Genomic DNA, 5606 nt, shown 5'->3' on the forward strand with positions numbered 1-5606 from the left:
CCGAGCGCCCTGCCTCCGGTCCCCGCGCCCCGTGCCGGCGTCCCTCCGTCGCGCCGCCCAAGCGCCGCCCGCCGGCCACCGCATCTCCTCCGCGCCGTCCCGCTGCCATCCGTCGCCCCCTCGCCGGGAGGCCTCCTTCCCAAGCCCCGACAAGCTCCTCCCGGCCAGATCCGCCCTCCCTCGCCCTCTCCGGCGAGCTCGCACCGCTGCCTCGATCCACGTGCGAGGAGCCCTAGATCCGGAATTCTCGGAGGTTGATTTTTTCACTAAGTCATTTTCTAATGTTATTTTCATGCCCTGTTCATCATGCCATATTTCCTCGTCCGTAGCTTCGTTTTGTGCATATAATATATCAAAATGTTCGCGTGAGATGCTCTTCATTTCATTCTATTGTGTCATGTTCATTTGAGTTCATCTTGATGCCCAAATCATCATTGCAAGAGTGCTATATGATGTTAATCTGCTGAAACTATTATGACTTGGTGATTTGTCAATTTTGTTGCATTTGATGTGTGCATCCTATGAGCATGAGCTCTACATGTGTTTTGTACTACATCATGCCATCTTTGCTGTGGTGCAATCCATATATTTTTGTGAGTCTTTTACTGAGTGCATCGAGCTCGTGAAGTAGGGTACTTGCTGTTGCTGTTTTGCTAGGCTGAATCTGCTACATCATGATGCTATCTTAACCTGCTGCTACTAGTCATTCTATGCATAATCTGGAGATGTTAACTAAGGATGTTTTGTTACACATGTCATGCTATATCCATCCATGCCCCTGGTTGCATTTATAGCCTGCTGTAACATGTTGTAATCTTGCTCCAAATTTGCTAAATAATGTTGCTGTCAGCCTGTTATCATTAAGTTCAACGTTGGCATGATTGTTGTTAGTTATCCAAGCATGCTATGAACTTGATCTTGCCATGTTTAGCTTCATAAACATGTCTGATTGCTGTTGGTCACCTTGCCATGCCATGTATTGCTCTGTGGAGAGTGTTTCAGGCTCACCAACATACCTACTTATGGTTGTTCCTGCCATGTATGAATCTGTCATATCTCTTGCTATGTTTACATGGGTGCCATCATATTTTATGTGCCCTTTTGGCTCATGGTCAGTAAGGGACTTTTGTGACATGAAATTAGTAGATTCATTCCATGCCTTTCTTTGCCATGATAAGTTCATGTAACATGTTGTTTGATAGCTCTAAAATTGCAACCTGAGGCTATTTCTGCTAAGCCTGAAACTGTTATTATTTGCAATCTTGCCATGTCCTTTTGAGCATGATCTAGTGATTTCTGGAGTTAGCTCAGTGTTCATGTTTTGTTGTGCTTTACGTGTAAATCATGTCCATGCCTTTTGTTTTCATATTGTTGTACTGTAGCATATTGTTTTGGTGCTTGCAATATGCCTAGTTGCTGTTTTGGACAGCTTGTCCTTTAATCTTGTATAGAGTGTATGTGTTGGACCGTTGCTCCGTTTTGAGTGTGCTCTATATGAAACTTGCTTGATTTTGCATGTAGTTTCATATTATCATGTTGCATCCTTGTTTTGAGGTGTTTGCTTGACGTTTGTATGCATTTTGCATCAATGCCATGTTTAACTTGTTTTGCTCATATCTTCTAGGCCATAGCTCTGAACAAAATGAACTTTATATGTAACTTGACTAGAATCTCGGGTAGATCCTCTTGGTGCTCTTTAACTTGCTGTTTAACAACTTCAACTTAATGTTTGTTCAGATCTGGACCAACTTCGAAACTTGCATTTGAGGACTTACCGGAATTGTTATATGTTGTTTCCGGCCTCATTTAAACTTGCTTTGATATGTTGCTCTTGTATGCATCATCTCTTGCCATGAGTAGCTTCATGTAGCTTTGTCGTGCATCATGCTTGTTGTGCATCATGTCTTGTCCATGTGTGGTGTGTTTACCATGTTGTGTGCTTCTTCTTGATAGTTCCTGTTTCGTTGCGATCGTCAGGATTTGTTCGTCTACGCTTTGTTCGTGTTCATCCGTTCGTCTTCTTCAGGGACTCGTTCTTCTTCCTTGCGGGATTTCAGGCAAGATGACGGTCACCTTGGATCTGACTACTATCATTGCTATGCTAGTTGCTTCGTTCTATCGCTATGCTGCGCTACCTATCTTTTGCTCTTCAAGCCTCCCCAAATTGCCATGAACCTCTAACCTTTGTCACCCTTCCTAGCAAACCGTTGTTTGGCTATGTTACCACTTTTGCTCAGCCCCTCTTATAGCGTTGCTAGTTGCAGGTGAAGATGAAGATTGCTCCATGGTGGACAGGATTTTGTTGGGATATCACAATATTGTTGGGGAACGTTGCAGAAAATTAAAAATTTTCTTACGGTTTCACCAAGATCCATCTATGAGTTCATCTTAGCAACGAGTCAAGGGAGTGAGATTCCATCTACATACCACTTGTAGATCGTGTGCGGAAGCGTTCAAGGGAAGGGTGATGATGGAGTCGTACTCGCCGTGATTCAGATCACCGATGACCAAGTGCTGAACGGACAACACCTCCGCGTTCAACACACGTGCGAGATGGAAGACGTCTCCTCCGTCTTGATCCAGCAAGGAGGAAGGAGAGGTTGAGGAAGATAGCTCTAACGGCAGCACGATGGCGTGGTGGTGTTGGTGCAGCAGTACTCCGACAGGGCTTCGCCAAGCACATAACGGAGGAGGACAGGTGTTGGGGAGGGGAGGGGCTGCGCCTTGGGTTGTGTCCAGCAGCCCTCCCCTCACCCCTCTATTTATAGGGGAAGGGGCAAGGGGGGCCGACCCCTCTAGATGGGATCTAGAGGGGGGGCGGCGGCCAGGGAGGGGGGACTTGCCCCCCAAGCAAGGGGGGCGCCCCCCTCTAGGGTTTCCCCCCCAACCCTAGGCGCATGGGCCCAAGGGGGGGCGCCCAGCCCTCCAGGGGCTGGTTCCCAGCCCCTTGCGGCCCATGTGGCCCTCCGAGAGGGGCGGCCCCTCCCGGTGGACCCCCGGAACCTCTCCGGTGGCCCCGGTACAATACCGATATGCCCCTGAAACCTTCCGGTGTCCGCATGACAACGTCCCATATATAAAACTTCACCTCCGGACCATTCCGGAACTCCTCGTGACGTCCGGGATCTCATCTGGGACTCCGAACAACATTCGGTAATCACATACAAGTCTTCCTAATAACCCTAGCGTCACCGAACCTTAAGTTTGTAGACCCTACGGGTTCGGGAGACATGCAGACATGACCGAGACGACTCTCCGGTCAATAACCAACAGCGGGATCTAGATACCCATGTTGGCTCCCACATGTTCCACAATGATTTCATCGGTTGAACCACGATCTCGAGGATTCGATCAAACCCCATATACAATTCCCTTTGTCAATCGGTACGTTACTTGCCCTAGACTCGATCGTCGGTATCCCAATACCTTGTTCAGTCTCGTTACCGGCAAGTCACTTTACTCATACCGTAATGCATGATCCCGTGACCAACCACTTCGTCACTTTGAGCTCATTATGATGATGCATTACCAAGTGGGCCCAGAGATACCTCTCCGTCATACGGAGTGACAAATCCCAGTCTCGATCCGTGTCAACCCAACAGACACTTTCGGAGATACCTGTAGTGCACCTTTATAGTCACCCAGTTACGTTGTGACGTTTGATACACCCAAAGCACTCCTACGGTACCCGGGAGTTACATGATCTCATGGTCTAAGGAAAGATACTTGACATTGGAAAAGCTCTAGCAAACGAACTACACGATCTTGTGCTATGCTTAGGATTGGGTCTTGTCCATCACATCATTCTCCTAATGATGTGATCCCGTTATCAACAACATCCAATGTCCATAGCCAGGAAACCATGACTATCTGTTGATCAACAAGCTAGTCAACTAGAGGCTTACTAGGGACATATTATGGTCTATGTATTCACACGTGTATTACGATTTCCGGATAATACAGTTATAGCATGAATAAAAGACAATTATCATGAACAAAGAAATATAATAATAATACTTTTATTATTGCCTCTAGGGCATATTTCCAACAAATAGTTCTTATATTATTAATGCATCTATATATTTGGTAAAGGGTGGAAGGCTCGGCCTTATGCCTGGTGTTTTGTTCCACTCTTGCCGCCCTAGTTTTCGTCATACCGGTGTTATGTTCCCGGATTTTGCGTCCCTAACGCAGTTGGGTGATTTATGGGACCCCCTCGACAGTTCGCTTTGAATAAAACTCCTCCAGCAAGGCCCAACCCTGGTTTTACCATTTGCCTCACCACCACCTACATTTCCCTTGGGAGTAATTAACCCGAAGGTCATCTTTATTTCAGCCCCCCCGGGCCAATGCTTGTCTAAGTGTTGGTCCGAACCAAGTAGACTGCGGGGCCCCCTCGAGGAAACTCGAGGTCTTGTTTTACTCGTAGGATGTCTCATCCGGTGTTGCCCTGAAAACGAGATATGTGCAGCTCCTATCGGGATTGTCGGCGCATCGGGCGGTCTTGCTGGTCTTGTTTTACCATTGTCGAAATGTCTTGTAAACCGGGATTCCGAGACTGATCGGGTCTTCCTGGGAGAAGGAATATCCTTTGTTGATCACGAGAGCTTATCATGGGCTAAGTTGGGACACCCCTGCAGGGTATAAACTTTCGAGAGCCGTGCCCGTGGATATGTGGCAGATGGGAATTTGTTAATGTCCGGTTGTAGATAACTTGACACCAGATCCGAATTAAAACGCATCAACCGTGTGTGTAGCCGTGATGGTCTCTTTTCGGTGGACTCCGGGAAGTGAACACGGTTTTGGGTTATGTTTGACGTAAGTAGGAGTTCAGGATCACCTCTTGATCATTGCTAGCTTCACGACCGTTCCGTTTGTTCTCTTCTCGCTCTTATTTGCGTATGTTAGCCACCATATTATGCTTAGTCGCTGCTGCAACCTCACCACTTTACCCCTTCCTTTCCCATTAAGCTTTGCTAGTATTGATACCCATGGTAATGGGATTGCTGAGTCCTCGTGGCTCACAGATTACTACAACAATAGTTGCAGTACAGATTATGCGATGATCTTAACGCGAGAGCGATGTTTGCTTGTCTGGAGTTCTTCTTCTACTTCTTCTTCGATCAGGGGATAGGTTCCAGGTCGGCATCCTGGGCTAGCAGGGTGGATGTCGTTTGAGTTTCTGTTTGTGTTTCATCCGTAGTCGGATGATGTTCTTATGTAAGATGATGTTGTATTCATGTGGCATTGTATGCCTTATGTATGTATCCCTATCTATTATGTAATTGTTGATGTAATGATATCCACCTTGCAAAAGTGTCTTCAAGATCCGCTTCTATCCTTGGTGGGACCTTCAAGTTCCTTTAGGATAGGGTCGCATCTTGGGCGTGACACGCTGCCAACGCGGTTGGTGAGGCTTCCTTGGGGCTCCTAAAAGGCTCGGCTTCCAGCGACTCTTCCTCCCAGCCTGACCCGAGAAATGAGCCAGGGTCATCTTCCAGCGCGTACTCTCGATCCACCATGTGGAGCACGTAAGCCTCCGAGGTCGCCGCCCCGAAGACTTCACCGTAGTGCCCCACGCTCCATGTGGCCTGGCCTAGCGCGCC

This window comes from Triticum dicoccoides, chromosome 5B (genome assembly GCF_002162155.2).
Source record: "Triticum dicoccoides isolate Atlit2015 ecotype Zavitan chromosome 5B, WEW_v2.0, whole genome shotgun sequence".
NCBI lineage: Eukaryota > Viridiplantae > Streptophyta > Magnoliopsida > Poales > Poaceae > Triticum > Triticum dicoccoides.